Source organism: Heterocephalus glaber, unplaced genomic scaffold (genome assembly GCF_053883595.1).
Source record: "Heterocephalus glaber isolate CG9 unplaced genomic scaffold, H.glaber_assembly_v1.0 deba00001472, whole genome shotgun sequence".
Taxonomy (NCBI): Eukaryota; Metazoa; Chordata; class Mammalia; order Rodentia; family Bathyergidae; genus Heterocephalus; species Heterocephalus glaber.
The window spans coordinates 96,458,274-96,475,907 of record NW_028258315.1 but is presented as its reverse complement, the minus strand read 5'-3'; the positions used below and the strand labels follow the sequence as shown (position 1 = coordinate 96,475,907).

General features: G+C 38.2%; 1 protein-coding gene and 1 long non-coding RNA gene across 10 annotated transcripts in view; one reads left to right on the top strand and one right to left on the bottom strand.

The window, feature by feature from the left end:
• LOC147826497 (receptor-type tyrosine-protein phosphatase gamma-like) overlaps positions 1-17,634 on the bottom strand; it is a 121,043-nt gene that overhangs the window by 19,373 nt on the left and 84,036 nt on the right. For 2 of the 9 annotated variants that reach the window (XM_087181624.1, XM_087181627.1), the window contains exon 10: positions 1-17,634. This exon is cut by the window's left edge. The exons of the other annotated variants lie outside the window; for them this stretch is intronic. The gene's annotated coding sequence lies outside the window, so the exon portion shown is untranslated. 9 annotated transcript variants of the gene reach the window in all.
• LOC110347069 (uncharacterized) overlaps positions 1-17,634 on the top strand; it is an 87,900-nt gene that overhangs the window by 48,267 nt on the left and 21,999 nt on the right. The window lies entirely within an intron of this gene.

Sequence of the window (17,634 nt, the reverse complement as noted above, 5' to 3'; positions counted from 1 at the left end):
GTGTTTAGAATTTCTATATCTTCATTTAATTTTGGCAATTCATATGTATCTAGGAATCTGTCCATTTCTTCTGTGTTTCCCATTTTATTAGAGTACAGGTTCTCAAACCTAGGTATTGATTATTCTCTGAATTTCTGCTGGATTTGTTGTGGCTTCACCTTTTTCATTCTTAATTGCATGGATTTGAGCCTTTTCTTTCCTTTTTTTGATAAGTTTTGCTAAAGGTTTATTGATTTTATTTATTCTTTCAAAAAACCAACTCTTTGATTCATTGATTTTTGTATCATTCTCTTAGTCTCCATTGCATTGATTTCTGCTTGGATCTTTATAATTTTCTTTCTTGTAGGAGCTTTGGGTTTGTTATGCCCTTCTTTTTCTAGGACCTTGAGGTTCTGCATTAGGTTATTTAACTGAGTTCTCTCTGTTGTCTTAATATGGGCATTCACTGCTATGAATTTTCTGCATAGAACTGCTTTCATTGTGTCTCACAGATTCCTATATGTTGTACTGGCATTATCATTTACTTGTAGAAACTGTCTAATTTCTTCTTTAATTTCCTCTGTCACCCATTGGTTGTTCAGGAGGGTGTTGTTCAATTTCCATGTATTTGTGGAAGGTTTGCAGTTTCTTATGTTATTGATCTCCAATTGTATTGCACTATGGTCTGATAATATACAGGGGATAACTTCAGTTCTTTTACATTTACTTACATATGTCCTATGAGCTAGCATGTGATCTGTTTTGGAGAATGACCCATGTGCAGCTGAAAAGAATATGTATTCTGATTTTGTGGGGTGGAACACTCTGTAAACATCTATTAAGTCCATTGCTCAATAGCTTGGTTCAGTTCTAGAATTTCATTGTTAATTTTTTTTCTAGTTGATCTATTTGTGATAGAGGGGTGTTGAGGTCCCCCACTACAATTGTATTAGTGCTTATTTGGTTTTTCATGTCCATTAATATTTGTTTTGCATAGTTAGGGACATTCGTATTTGGTGCATATATATTTATGATTGTCATCTCTTCCTCTTGGACTGTTCCCTTCACAAGGATATAGTAATCATCTTTGTCTCTCTTAGTTAGTTTTGGTTTGAAATCTACTTTGTCTGCAATAAGATTGCTACCCCTGCTTTTTCTGGGTTCCTGTCACTTGGAGAACTATTTTCCATCCTTTTACTTTCAGTCTATGGATTTCCTTTTGAGTTAGGTGTGTTTCTTGTATACAGCAATATTGCTGAGTTTTGCTTCCTAATCCATTCTGCCAGTCTATTTCTTTTGATTGGTGAATTGAGGCCATTAACATTGATAGTTATAATTGAGAGATATTGACTCATCCTTGTCATGGTGTTTTACTGTTGTTGGCTCTTTTATTTCTTATTTTCCCCCCCTTTTGCTTTAGTGTCTTACCTTGCGTGGTGGCTTCTCTCTCCTGGGCCTCATGGAGTTGTGACCTTCATTGTCTTTTTCTAGGATATTGCTTAAAATTGTTTGGAGTGCTAGTTTGGTGCTCATGAAGTTTCTCAGGTGTTCTTTGTTGTGAAAGTATCTACTTTCCCCATCGATTTTGAAAGATAGTTTTGCAGGATACAACAGTCTAGGTTGGAAGTTATTTTCTTTTAGGGCTTGAAATAGTTCACTCCAAGTTCTCCTTGATTTGAGGGTTTGTGTTGAGAAATCTGCTGTGATTCTGATGGGCTTTCCTTTGTAGGTTTGTTTCTTTTCTCTCACTGCCTGTAGAATTTTGTTCTTCTGCTGGGTTTCTGGGATATTGACTATTATATGTCTAGGTGTAGATATTTTTTGGTCATGGCTGGTTGGAGTTCTATATGCCTCACTTATCTGTACGTCCAATTCTCTACCTCTTTCTGGGAAGTTTTCTACTATTACTTCTGTGAACAGTTTTTTTTATGTCAGTTGTACTTTCTCCTGTTTTTTCGTGGACTCCTGTGAGTCTTGTTACTCTTTGCATCATCTAGCAGCTGTTGGATTGATTTCTCATGGTCCCTTACTATCTTTAAGAAATCTGTTTTCATGGTCCTTAACCACAATCGTGTCTTCTGTATCTGATATTCTGTCTTCAGATACTCTTAGTCTGCTCTGCATGCTTTCAATGGAGTTTTTAATGTCTTGAATATCTGTTTGAATCTGTTTAATGGATTCCATTTCTTTCTTATGTTGGGTGATCATGTTTTCCATTTCTTTCTTATGCTGAGCATTCATGGCTTCCAGCATGTTTCTGATCTCATCTATTTTCTTATCTGTTTCTGCTCTAGAGCTTCTAATCATGTCTTTCACTCTGCTCACCATGTCTGTATTTATCTGGGAGATTATTTCTGCTTTGAATTTTTCTAGAGCCTCATGCATCTGCTTTGTTACTTCCTGTACTATCAGTTCAGGGTGTCCAAGTGGTTGCTTGTCAGACTTTTCCACCTCATTTCCCCCAGAGTTTCCTTTTTGTGGCCTGGAAGCCTGTGTTTGTGCCTTGCTTAAGTGTCTTCTTGTTTTTGTTTTTGGTACTGTCCTTGGTTTAATTCCTGGGTCGATATTTCAAAATTGCTTAATGCAAGTATCTTCATTGCTTGTGTTTAGAACCCTTGTGGAATGATTGCTTTTCAGAGGTGTCTTCTAGATATATCTTGTGTTTGGCTATTTTATTTTCCTTATACCAGGTAGGAAAATGACTCTGAGGCTATTTTATTTTCCTTATACCAGGAAGGGAAACTAATTAGATAAATCACAACATGTTAGCCCAAAAGACATAGTCAGCAATACCATAGCATCAAGCACAGCTTAGAAAATGACAATTTGTGGTAGTTATTAATCTATCAATTTTAATTATGTGAGTTAAATTAAAACCAAGGACCAACCTAACATAAGTTTATAATGAATAAGCTCTTCAATATAGCATCTTTCCCCTTTGGGTGGGGAGTTAAAAGGAGTTGGGGAGGGAGGGACAGGTAGAAAGAACAGGTAAGATTAGCGGTGAGGCCAGAAGACACAGAAAGATCACACAAACTCTAAGAAGTTGTTAAAGGCAAGAGAAAATGGCAGAATGAAAGAACAAAGATGTGAATAGAATCACCTAACAGCAACAGGGAGGCTAGATACCAAATTTACTTTCCTTTAAACCTAATGATAATCAAGAGAAGGAAAAAGAGAAGAAAAAACAGTAGGGAGAAATCCGAATCCAGTGCAGAAAGGAACAAATGGGGAGATGAGCAATGTGGGACAGCAAGAAAATGAATGAGAGGGGGAAAAAAAGATAAAAGAAAGAAAAGTAAAACTTTGAAGAGTAGAAAGTAAAAATTAAGAATTGAAAATAGAAAAAAAATTTTTTTTTCTTTTTTGCAAATAGCACTAGAAATTATGGGCCTCCTCCAGGGTATGTCTCTGCTGTCACAGTAGGCAACGTAGGAATCCGTGTGCATATACAAGTCAATGAGTCTCAGCAAGCTAGCAGCACACCAAGTATAGTGGTCTGATGTGCCTTTATTGTAGAGATTCTCTTTACTTTTCCGCTGAGTTTCAGTTTTCATCGAGGAGCCTGAGAAGCCCTCTTTCTGTTACTAACTTCTGCTCTATCTTGTGGCGCTCAGGACAAGGGTCTTTATAATCCCCTGTGCCTCTGTAGTGTGGGGGACCAGGTAGCAGAAAAGCCAGAAGGCCAGAGGCATGGGGCGGGGGCGGGGATTGGGACTTGAAAGGCGCCCGCTGGGCTAAGCAGACCTCACTGTGGCGTGGGCGGGGCCCGGGACAGCCGCCTAGCTTCAAGCTGCTCCTCTCACCTGGCCGATCCAGTTTAGAGAGTGGTCGGATCTATTCCTTAGCTTTTTAAGAATAGCTACTAATAACCAGTGAGACAGAAAATTTAAGTAACTTGTATCTTTGTTATAGAGTGTGCTTTTCAGGGGGGATGACTATAGCCTTTCTGTGGCTCGCTTTTCCCATGTTAAGCCGTTCATCAAGAAGTATAGTTTCAGGCCCCGGGATTTAGCCCAGTGGTTCTGCCGCCTGCCTCGTAAGTGCAAGGTCCCAAGTTAGATCCCTGGTACCAAAAAAAAAAGTGTAGTTTCACACTTCAATCAGAGGTGAACAACATACGTGATAGTCTATATATTTTCAAGGTGTGTAGCAGGTTATGCCATTAGGTTTGTGTATGTACACTTTTGATGTTCATAAAATGATAATTACCTAAAGACACCTTTCTCAGACAGTGTCCCCATGCATAAGTGATGTATGGCTGCCCTTAAATTAAGAGAAAGCACCACACAGTATGGCCTTAAAGATGAATAGAAACTAAAATCGTCAAAGCACAGGCACTTGAAAATATCTTCTAAATACCTATCAAAAATCAAAGAAGGGAGACTGAAAAAGCAAAAGCATTCTCTTTCAGAAGTTTAGAAAGTAAGATTAAAGAATATTGTTGAGTTTCACAGATTTGTACTTAAAACCACAGGGACTTGTTCCAGAGCAGATCCAAGCATTTCATGAACTAGGTAAGAATAGTATATACTTCCAGTGAGTTTAGTAGTTTGTTTGCTACCTCCTTTAAGGGCTCTGTGAAAAGTAATGCTCGTTTAGTGCTGTAAAGAAAAAAAGTCAAAAAGCATTTTCATCTTCCCTTCCTTATCCTTTGGAGAAATCAAAGTATTTTAATATTTTAAAGTGCTCTGTCTATATCCATTAAAAAATATACTGAGGTTCCCTGTCTAGTGTGCATAATATCTATGGCCACTTAATCATTTTTAACTATTTCATGTTGTTACTAACAGTTATTGTAGCTTTGCTCTTAAGACTTGGTTTTTAAAATGATAACCAAGAATGCAGTCCAGAGTTATAATACTGTCCCTGTGAAGAAAGTGAAGCTTCCTTTAGAAATCAGTAGGCCAGGAAAGAAAACAGAATTAAAGCTTCCATCTTTGCCAGTTACGGGAAAGAGGCACAACACAGAAAAGCCTCCCATGGGGCTTTTAAAAAAATTAGAACTTGGGAGGTGAACGAGAAAATAAAGTGGGAAAAAAATTAAAGCATGGTGCAAAGGCAGGAGGGAGATGAATTCAGGAATGCTTACTATGAAAGCCAGTGGGAGGCAGTGTTAGCCAGAGGGATCAGCAGATGTGGTTTTGACTGTGACCAGGGTCAGCTTCCTGTGCAGTTGTACAGGGCCCCGTGCCTCGGTGAACCTGCTCTCTCAGAAGGGTTCTTTAGCTAGTTTAATGCTCTTGACTTGCCATCTGGATATTCTTTACATTTTTTAGCAAGGGGTCCAGCGTGTCCATTTTACACTAGACCCTCTAAATTATGTGGCTGAACCTGGCTCTGGTATGAAATCTGCACAGGTCCTGCACAAGCTTCTTTACTGTGCTTGTGTTCTCATATCTGAAGTGAGGATCACAAAATTACCTTTGTAGTGGGATGACATTGAGAATTAAAGGGAAAAAACTGAATTAGTTATGATTTGTGGCTGTCTTTGTAGCAGTTTTCATTTCTTATAGAGTATCCCAGTAGTCTTCAGACTCTTTGATCTCACAAGAGATTAATGATTAAGCTTTTATTTACTTGGGCTAAATACATCAATATTTACTGTATTAGAAATTAAAACCATGAAAATGTCAAAGTACAAGGACCCACAAGCACACTTTCTCCCTTTTCTGAGAAAGGCAAGAGGCCATTTTATCGCATGTCCAGTAGCTCTGGAACACTCTCCAGTTAGGCCAGAATGAAAGTGAACTTGGCAGAGGACATCTTTCTACTATTACAGAAACAATTTTGACTTCCCAGATGTCTTGGAAAGGCCTTGAGGATACTACCTTTTCTTTCCTAAAGGTCCTCAGATCACACTTTGAGAGCTCTTAAATGGAAATAATCTACTATGATGTTCAATTGGGTGACAGATGTATCTCCAGAGTGAGTAACTATTTACACTTGAGCCCATTCTTCATTCTGCTGGTCAAGCGGATGATTTAGATGAAGTTCTACTCAACAGATGTTTTATATGACTGTTAGTAAGAACCAGGCCTATGTTCCAGACTTCTTCTACAGTAGCATAGGCTATTTTTATAATTTAATAATATTGACTAAGCTCAGCCTCTGAACAGAATAGTCTCGAATGTGTGACTGTAGAATGCTGAGAATGTAGCAGTCTGCTCTTAACTTGTGTTTGTCCCCAGATAGAATCTGCTACTTTTGTGAGGAATTTTATCCCTGGATTATTGATCTGGAAATATCATTTACCTGGCATACAGGTGAGAACCTGAAAGTAGGTGTTAGGTCTGTGAAGACCAAATACATATCATTAAGTTTGCCCCCTCCAGGGTCAATTCTTTGCTTTACATTCGAGGCAGGCTAGTAGTCTCCCTAAGCCTGGTCACTCTTATTTTTGATACAGCTTAAAAACACATTGTGAATTGTTTTTATAGTTCACAGAGGAATTTGTGCAGGAAAAATAAGTGAACAGTAAATGAGACCAGAAGTAAGGCTCTGGGGACAGTTCACATAGAGGTAGATACCCTGCACAGTTCCTAAGTCATCATTGAAAGCACAGCACCGCCTGTTCATGCAAATACTTATCCAGGACCCAGTATCTCCTAGGCATTGGAGACTGGGAAGAATAAGTTACCATTGTTGGCCTCAGGAATACAGGAGAGTCATATATATGGCAAACAGTTCTGTTGTGACATTCATTATGGATGACATTTAGCTGGTGTAGACTGGTAAGTTTGTTAATGATTTTAATTAGCATCTGTGGGATGAGTCAGAGATGGTCTCAAAGAGAGACTTTTGAACTGGGTGTTTAACGAAACTGAGTGTTAGAGAAAATGGCATTTGCAGGAGCCAGGTGGTCTGTAGGTAGTACTTTATTGGAGGACCAGGATGATAGCTGAAAAAATAAACCTAAACCAGACTGTCAAAGAATTTGAAACGTATACTGAAAGAATGGACAGCAGCAATGAGAAGTGATGCCAGTTAAATGTGGAGGTGAGGAAGACTTAAAAAGGACTCTGATGTGTTTCTGGGTAGTACAACAAAGTGGATGGAAGCAGGCAGGGTAGATCATAGGTTTGGTGATGCAGAATTTGCGGTACATGTAGGTTACCAGAAAGAGATGAACAGAGGTACCAAAAGTAGGTAAGATGGAAACTGCAAAGTTAACTGGTGTCAAAGGATCGTTTTAGAGCCCGTAGCTGCTAAATATGCCCTTGAGCAATGTGGAAAAAATAATTTCTAGGAAATCAACTTATTCCCCATAGGTGGTAAGTGAATTAATGTATTTGACTGGATTTTAACTGAACTTACCTATATATTTGCAGATGCACTGGTTTGGGCTTAATACCATTTACCCTTCGGGAAGGGAAGTTAGGAGTTGGGGAGGGAGGGCTAGATAGGTATGATAGGGAAAGGTTAGAAGTGAGGCCAGAGGGCCGAGGAAGATCACACTATCTCTAGGAAGCTGTTGAAGAGGAGACAAGACAGAATGAAAGAACAAAAACAGAACAACCTAACAGCAATAGGGAGGCTAGAAACTGTACTCACTTTCCTTTAAAACTAATGACAATAGAGAGAAGGAAAAAGAAAAGAAAAAGTAAGGAAAAAAGAAATTTGAATTAGGACAGGAACAGCAATAAAAAGGGAGAGAAATGAACAATGTTGGAGAGAGCAAGAAAAGAAAAGAGAAGATAAGGGAAAATTTGAAAAGTATAAGTTGATAAAAATTAGAAAAAATATGAAAAAGAAAAAAATTACTTTGAAGACAAAAAAAATAAAGGGCCTTCTTCAGGGTATGTCTGTGCTGTCAGTATAGCTAGATCTGCAAACTCCTGCTCACGCTAAGTCAATTAGTCTTAGCAAGCCAGCAGCTATCTCCTGAGATTCAGGCTGATTTCTGCCTGCAAGGGCCAAGTTTAGACCTGTGACCCCCTGCTGCGTTGAAATCTGCAAGGTTGTACTAGATTCTACTGCAGGTTCCAGCTGCCCTTCCTCTGAAGATAGTCCAGGTTCTGATGGGAGGTGGTGTTCTTTGCAGTTTACCAACTGGGGTGGTCTGGTGTGCCTTTATTGCAGAGATTTTCTTCACTTTTCCAGTGGGCTTCAATTTTCATCAAGGAGCCTGAGAGAGGCTTTTTTAAAATTCACTTCTGCTCTATCTTCTGGAGCTCAGATCAATGTCTTTTCTGACCCACTGGCCCTCTGTGGTGAGGATCCAAGTGCTGGCTTGGCCCAGTGGCCAGAGGAGGGTGCGGAGGGCGGGGGCTGTTGGCACTGAAGGGTCGGGGGCACCAGACATCCCACTTGCTGCTAGGGACCTGTGTTCCTCTGCGCCGAAGGAGAAGGGCCCTATAGAGCCATAGTTCTATTTCTTTGAACCAAATATATTAAAACCCACAAGAGTTACAGACTTCTTTTGTATAGAGTAAACCCAATTGCTAATCTGTTTCCCCTTATGGTGAGCTTTAAAAATAAAAATGTTCTTGGCAATAAGCTATATTGAAACTTGAAAGGATGATAAGTCTTATTGGACTGTTGGCTCATTTCTAATGCAACAATGTAAGATTAAACAAAGCCTTCTTTGTTGTGAACATTATTCCAAATTATTTCTAACTTCAATGATAGTAGATAGGCATTTTCAGGAGAATGCCTATAAAAATCTACATCCTACAGGCAAAGTAGAGTTTGTCATCTGCATTAATCAGAAAAATGGTGAGGGATGTACAGCATCGTATTTCTCACAGTCTCCAACCTATGCGATAAATAACTTTCTGTTATACATCCACAGTTTTCAGAGATAGTACCAATCCCAAGTATCAATTTCTATCTTAAAATGGATGAACATGTAAAGCTTGCCTCATTCAATGCTGAAATACTTTTTGTTATTGTCTCTTAAAATCCTCTTAAAATCATCTCTTAACACCTGGTACTTACAGCCAACATGCATATTTATGACAGTCTCTTTCCTAAAAGGCTGTACTTTGTCATTTTTTTAGCAGTGTGACTTTTACAATTTTTGGTTATCCCCAAGCATGTCCTTATCTATAAAAGCAGATGATAAAAATCCCTTCTCTGGGGACTAATATTCAAAATGTATAAAGAAAGCATGCAACTCAACAGTAGAAAATGAATAACCCAAATAAGAACTGAACAAGAGACCCAAACAGATATGTCTCTAAAAATGACCAGTAGATAGATGTATGAAAAGACCCTCAATGATATTAATTATCTGGAAAATACAAATCAAAGTTACTATGATTTACCACTTCATAGTAGGATGGGAATTATTGGAAAATCAAATTATAAAATTGGCAAAATTATGGAGAAAAGCAAATTCACACTGTCAATGAGACTGTAGATTGGGTGCAGTCATTATAGAAAAGACAGAGGCTTCTAATGAAATTAAAAGATTATAATATATTTTTAAAACATCCTTACCTTACTAATGTATTATAAAAATTCAGGAAGATAATGTTTATGAAGGTACTCTGCAAAATGATATTAAACTACAAAATTGTTACTAAGAAAATCTATAGGAAATTACATACAGCATGTCTTGGATACTTAAGCAACTGTGAAATAATAAAATTAACTGACCTAGATCTAATCTCCATTTTTACTATGCTACTTATTGTGCAGAACATTTATTAACTGGAAGTAGTACATCCCTACAGAGCTAGTGCTGGGGTTCTTACAGTGACCAGTGCTAGGAAATGCGTATTATCAAAATATATATTTACAGTAGGATACAAAAACCACAGCTCATCATTACTAGATGGGGATATAATTCTATAAACTCTATTTAAAAGATGACTTGAGCAGTATGGAAAATGGCAGAATAAGGAATCGTTTCAAGAAAATTCAAAAAATTATTTTTGGTTCTCAAAGGCAGAAGATGAGTTTGTCTATTGGCCAAGTCGAGGAGAATCCATGAACTGTGAGGCTTTTACTGTCACCCTTATCAGCAAAGACAGACTGTGCCTCTCTAGTGAAAAACAAATTATCATCCATGACTTTATCCTTGAAGCAACACAGGTAACCTGAGTCTCACTTTCTCTCTAATAGCCATACCGGGGCCCTGAATCATCCTTTTAAGTAATAATGAAGTAGTTTACTACCCTCAAGGGGCCCAGGTATTTGAGTAAGACTTCATTTTAAATATGTTTCCCCTTCTTCTTTCTTCAAATATTTGCTTTCTCCAGCTGGCAAGATGAAAGGTAACTGTTCCTCTGATTCAGCATGCATATAAATAGGTCTATTGACCTAATTATAAAAACAGTACACTACACCTGAATATTGTCTTTGCCATCAGAAATGTAAACCTTGCAATATGTTGCAGAGATGATTAACACTAAGGTTTTTTTTAATGAACAATATTTTAATGTGTAATAACTGCCTTCTTATGTGAATAAGGAGAAAATATCTCATAGTAATAGTTTAAATGACAAAATAATATACTGTGTCACTAGTGTGACCTATGCATTTTTCTGATAACAGGCAGACTTTCCTTATGTTTTTCTTCTCACCAGTGCTTTGCTTAACCTCGAATTCTTCAGAGTTGTCTATGATATACACTACATTGAAAGTTCCATTCATCTAACTGTAGACATATGACAAACTAGATTAGCTATCCAAATGCCATCTGGGTTTTGCCAGCTTAATGCAGGACAAATCCTAAATTGCCACCTATTCTGTGACTGATTTCACTGTCATGATTGTGTTGCACAGAATTTCATCCTAAAGTCAGAAATGAGCTGGGGCACATTCTTATAGTCCCAGTGCTCTGCAGCATTAAGGCAGGAAGATCATGAGTTCAAGCACAGCCTGAGCAATTTGGAGTGTCTTCGGAAGACCTTGTCTCAAAATACTAAAAAAGGGCAGGGGCTTTAGCTCAGTGTGAAGGTCCTGGCTTAAATCTCTAGTTACATGTGCATGCACACACACCAAATCTAAAGTCAAATATGTAGTTAATCTTGTATTTCATGATAAGAGGAAAACAATAACAACCAGTGAAACACTAGACAAAACTGTTTGATTCCTTATCTATATTCAGCTTTTTTATATTTTATGTCTTATGATGAATGTCACCTCTGGAATTAATGAAATCTAGCTCATTTTGTAGCCTAAATATGCAAAGTTGCTATATTGAAGAGTTTATTCACTATAGACATATTTTGGGCTGGTCCTCGATTTTGATTTAATTAACATGTTTAAAAGTAATAGATTAATAACTACCACAAATTGACATTTTCTAAACTGTGCTTGATGCTATTGTTGCTGATTGTATCACTTGAGCTACGGTGTTGTGATTGATCAAATCAGTTGTCCTTCCTGGTATACTGAAAAGGTGATGCCCTAAGAGTCATTAGACTCAAAAGCTAAAGGCCAGATATATCTGGAAGACACTTCTGAGAAACAGTCATTCCATAAAAGTTCTAAATACAAGCAACAAAGATACTTACAATAAGCACTACTGAAGTATCAGCCCAGGAATTAATGAAAAACAGTATAACAACAAAGATAAAAATGAGAAGCCACCTAAGGAAGACACAAAAGCAGGCTGTCAACTCACCAAAGGCAAATTCTGGGGGAAATGAGGTGGAAAAGTCTGATAATTACCTGGACACCCTACACTGATGGCACAGGAAGTAACAAAACAGACGAATGAAGCGCTAGAAAAACTCAAAACAGAAATAATTTCTCAGATAACCACAGAGCTGGTGAGCAGAATAAAAGACATGATTAGAGACCCCAGAACAGAAGCAGATAAAAAAAAATAGATGCACTCAAGACCATGATGGAAATGATGAATGCCCAGCATAGGAAAGAAATGGAATCCATGAAACAGATTCAAACAGATATCCAGGAGATTAAAAACTGTTGAAAGCATTCACAGCAGAATGAGCAAATGTGAAGACAGAATATCAGATACAGAAGACAGGATTGTGGTCAGTGATCGTGAAAAGAGACATCTCTTAAAAGTAGTAAGGGACCTGTTCTACCGCTCCCAGCCCAGAGGAAGGGGCATCTGGGCCATGGTTCCACTGCTCACCAGAGGAGGTGAGCTGGGCAGGCGCCGACAGCACCTCCCTCCCTATCGAAATGAGAAAACATGTAAACAAGTCTCAAAATCAGACTTCCAAATCACCTACAGCAACCCCAAAGGGAAATGAGATGGAACACTCTGATACTCAACCCATGGACTCTCTGAACTAGCAACAAAAGAAGAACTGGAAAAAATGAAATCAGAAGTAATTTCTCACATAACAGCAGAGATTGTGCCTCTAGTGCAAGACATGATTAATAAATCTAGAGAGGACACAGATTAAAAAAAAATAGAGGAGCTGAGGAACATGATGAAGTCCCAACATAGGAAACAAATGGAATCCATAAGACACATGCAAACAGATTTCCAGGAGATTAAAAACTCCATTGAAAGTTTACATAGCAGAATGAGCCAATGTGAGGACAGAATTTCAGATATAGAAGATAAGATTGCAATAAGTGACCAGGAAAAGAAAAATTGCTTCAAAATTGTAAGGGACCACGAGAAATCAACCCAACAGCTGCTAGACGATGCAAAGAAGAACATGAGGCTGATTGGAGTCAACGAAGAAACAGGAGAGAGTGCAGATGACAGAAAAAAAACACTGTTCACAGAAGTGATGGCAGAAAACTTCCCAAGCAGGGGAAAAGAACTTGACATACAGATAAGTGAGGTATATAGGATTCCAAATAGCCTTGATCAAAAAAAAAAATCTACACATAGGCATGTAATTGTTAAAATTCCAGAAACCCAACAGAAGAATAAAGTTCTACAAGCAGTTAGAGAAAAGAAACAAATCACTTACAAAGGAAAGCCCATCAGAATCACAGCAGACTTCTCAGTGCAAACCCTCAAGGCAAGAAGAGCTTGGAGTGATACATTCCAATCCCTAAAGGAAAACAGCCTCCAACCCAGATTGATATACCCTGCAAAACTATCTTTCAGAATCGATGGAGAAATAAGATACTTTCATGACAAAGAGCACCTTAGGAACTTCATGAATACCAAACCAGCACTCCAAAAAATTTTAGATAATATCCTAGGAACAGAAAATGAGAATCATAACCCCAAGAAGCCCATCAGAATGAATCCATCGGGCACGACAAATTAAATGGAAAGGGGGAGAATCCAACAAAAGAAAAAGTCATGACAATGATAAGTCAATACATATCAGTTATAACCATCAACATTAATGGTCGCAATTCTCCAATCAAAAGAAATAGACTGGAAGAATGGGTCAAGAATCAAAATTCAACAATATGCTGCATAGAAGAAACACAATTCAAAAAGAAACTCACAGATTGAAAGTGAAAGGGTGGAAAACAATACTCCATGCAATGGGAACCTGAAAAAAAGCAGGAGTAGTTATTCTCTTTGTAGATGAAGTGGATTTCAAACCAACACTTTTTTTTTTTGGTACTGGGGATTGAACTCTGGTCCTTGTGCTTGCAAGGCAGGTGGCAGAACCACTGAGCTAAATCCCCAGCCCTCAAACCAACACTGATTAAGAGAGACAAAGAAGGACACTGCAGCCTTGTAAAGGGAACAATCCAACAGGAAGAGATGACAATCATAAATATCTAAGCACCAAACACTAGTGCACCCAACTATATAAGACAAATACTAAAGGATGTGAAAAGTCATATATGCACTAATACAGTAGTAGTGGGGGACCTTAACACCCTACTGTCACAAGTAGATAGGTCATCTACACAAAAAATAAGTGATGAAATACTAGAAATCAATGGATCTGTTGAACAAATGAACTTAACAGATGTTTACAGAGTGTTCCACCCCACAAAATCAGAATACACATTCTTTTCAGTGGCACACAAGTCGTTCTCCAAAATAGACCACATATGCACTTATAGAACATGTTTAAGTAAGTGCAAAGGAAGTCAAGTTATCCCTTGTATAGTATCAGACCTTAGTGTGATGAAATTGGAGATCAATAGCAAGAGAAACTGGAAAAATTACATAAACACATGGAAATTGAGCAACACACTTCTGAATAACCAATGGGTCACAGAGGAAATTAAAGAAGAAATCAGACAGTTCCTTCTATTAAATGACAATGACAATACAACATCAGAATCTATGGAACACAATGAAAGCAGTCTTACAAGGGAAATTCATAGCAGTGAGTACTCATATTAGGGAAACAGAGCGAGCCCAATTAAACAATCTGATGCTGAACCTCAAGCTTCTAGAAAAAGAGCAGGACAAACCCAAAGCTCATACAAGGAAGGAAATTGTAAAGATCAGAGCAGAAATGAATGCAATGGAGACTAAAAGAACGATACAAAAAAATCAATGAAGCCAAGAGTTGGTTCTTTGAAAGAATCAACAAAATTGACAAACCCTTAAGCCAACCTTATCAAAAAAAGGCCCAAATCCATGCATTTAATAATGAAAAGGGTGAAATTACAACAGACCCAGCAGAAATCCAGAGGATCATTAATACCTACTTTGAGAAACTATACCAATAAAATAGAAAACACAGAAGAAATGGACAGATTCCTAGATACATATGAATTACCAAAGTTGAATGAAGATGACCTAAAAATTTAAAACAATCCAGTACCAACTAATGAAATTGAAAATGTAATTAAAAGCTTACCAACTAAGAAAAGCCCAGGTCCTGATGGCTTCACTGCTGAATTCTACAAGACATTTAGAGAGGAACTGCTGCCACTACTGTTTAAACTCTTCAATGAAATTGAAAGGGAAGCAATACTCCCAAATTCATTCCTGGAAGCAAGCATCACCTTGATCCCCAAAGCAGAGAAAGACCCAACCAAAAAGGGAACTATAGGCCAATCTCACTAATGAACATAGATGCAAAAATCCTTAATAAGATACTGGCAAACAGAATGCAGAAGATCATCAAGAAGATCATACACCCTGATCAAGTGGGATTCATCCCAGGGATGCAGGGTGGTTTAACATATGCAAATCAATCAGTGCAATACACTATATCAGTAGAGCCAAGGACAAAAACCATATGATCATCTCCATAGACACAGAAAAAGCATTTAACAAAATCCAACATGCATTTATGATAAAAGCCCTACAAAAAATTGGAATAGATCGTCTCTACCTCAATCTGATAAAAGCCATCTATGAAAAACCAACAGTATCATACTAAATGGTCAAAAACTGAAGTCATTCACAGTAAAATCAGGAACAAGACAAGGATGTCCACCATTACCACTCTTGTTCAGTATAGTTTTGGAAACATTAGCCATAGCAATGAGACAAGAGAAAGAACTAAAAAGAATAAAGATAGAAAATGAAGAGGTTAAATTGTTACTATTTGCAGATGACATGACACACTATATAGAAGACCCCAAGAACTCCACCAAAAGTCTTCTAGACTTCATGACCAAATGCAGTCAAGTAGCTGGTTACAAGGTCAACACACAAAAATCAATAGCTTTCCTCTACACCAATGACAGACTCACTGAGAGAGAAATGGGTTAAACAGTTCTTTTTACAATAGCATCCAAAAATTAAAATACCTAGGAATTGGGCGGGGGTTTAGTTCAGTGGTTTCACCGCCTGCCGCGCAAGCGCAAGGATGCGAGTTCGATCCCTGGTACCAAAATCCCCCACCAAAACCCAAAAAACCTAGGAATCAATCTGATGAAAGAAATCAAAGACTTCTACTCTGAAAACTATAGCACTCTGAAAAAAAAAGATTGAAGATAATGTCGGAAAATGGAAAGATATCCCTTGCTCCTGGGTAGAAAGAACCAACATAATGACTATGGCCATACTTCCAAAACTGCTGTATAGATTCAATGCAATCCCAAATGAAATCTGTGGAGCATACTTCACAGACTTTGAGAATGCAATCCAAAAATTCATTTGGAAGAAGAAGAGACCTAGAAGAGCAAAAGCAATTCTACGCAATAAAGTGAAGGTAGGGGGTAGCTCAATCCCCAACCTAAAACTGTACTATAAACCTACTGTGAAAAAAACAGCACAGTGATGGCAAAGAAACAGACCCAAGGACCAGTGGAACAGACTAGAAGATGTAGAAACAACTGCAGACACACTCAGCTACCTCCTCTTTGATACAGGAGCCAAACACTCTCACTGGAGGAAAGATAACCTTTTTAATAAATGGTGCTGGAAAAATTGGGTTTCACCTTGCCAAAGATTAAACCTAGACCTACATCCCTCACCTTGCAACAAACAAATTGAAATGGATCAAAGATCTAAATATTAAAACAGAAACCCTAAGCTGGCTGGAAGAGAGATTTGGTAGAACTCTTGAAGACATTGGCATAGGAAACGATTTCATGAACAAAACCTGTTACCTGTGAACTAGCACAATCAGTCAACAAGTGGAATCTCTTCTTATAAAAAGCTTCTACATAGCAAGAGAAATAATCCGCAATGTGGGAAAAAATTTTCACCTGCTATTCCTCAGACAAAGGTCTACTATCTAGGATATATAAAGAACTTAAAAAAAATCAGACTTCCCAAATTTAAAGACCCAATCCAAAAATGGGCATCTGAACTGAACAGACATGTTTTAGACAAAGAAGTAGAAATAGCAAATAAACGTATGACAAAATGTTCAGCATCACTGGTTATTCAAGAGATGTAAATGAAAACAACTCTGAGATTCCAACTCACCCCAGAAAGAATGGCTGCTATCAAGAAATCAACCAGTAACAAATGCTGACAGGGCTGTGGGGAAAAAGGAATCCTGCTCCACTGCTGGTGGGAGTGCAGACTGGTGCAACCACTGTGGAAATCAGTATGGAGATACCTCAAAGAACTAGGAGTGGAGACCCCCCCACCCCCTCCACCCCCCTGCTCCTCTGGCCTCTTGGCTGTACTGACATCTGGTTCCACACTACAAAAACACAGAGGACACCGGACCACCAGTCCACTCTACTGGTTGCAGATTTCAGATATTTTGCACCAGCATCATGAAAGTGACTTACACAACATCAAACTGATGAGTTTCTGCACAGCTAAGGAAACAACCAAGAGAGTGAATGGAAAATTATGCAAAGAGAGAAAGTGCTTACAAACCAAAGCTCTGACATGGAGGCACTGTGTCTGTCATCTCATATCAACACAAGTAGAGTGAGTATAGTGTAGTAAGGTAGAGAGACAAGAGACTGAGAAGCAGAGAAAGGCCACATTCACATGATTTTCCTTCATTATGATCTGATATTCTTACCATAACTAACATCATATGGTGGATTAACTAATGGTCAACTTGGATCACCAAGCCTAACTGAGTCAGTGTGGTTCTGGGCATGAAAGACTCACCTGAGGATTGTTGCCAGTGGCATAAAAAGAGAACTGGAAGGGAAGATCATCAGCTATTGATTTTCTTGGAGAAGCTTCTCACAGCTGGTTTTACTGATGCAAACTTGGCTGTTCTCATGGTTGAATTCATGAAACAAGATTTTAATGAGCTCAAAAGGAGTTTCTTTTGCTGTCAAACCTCCAGGTGAGAGATGAGAAGAGATTTCAGCACCACTCTTGATTGAAGACTTGTGAGACCCTAAATTGAGATTCCAGCTCACCACACTGAATCTAATCCTCAGAAAGGCAAAATAATAAATGTGGGTGTT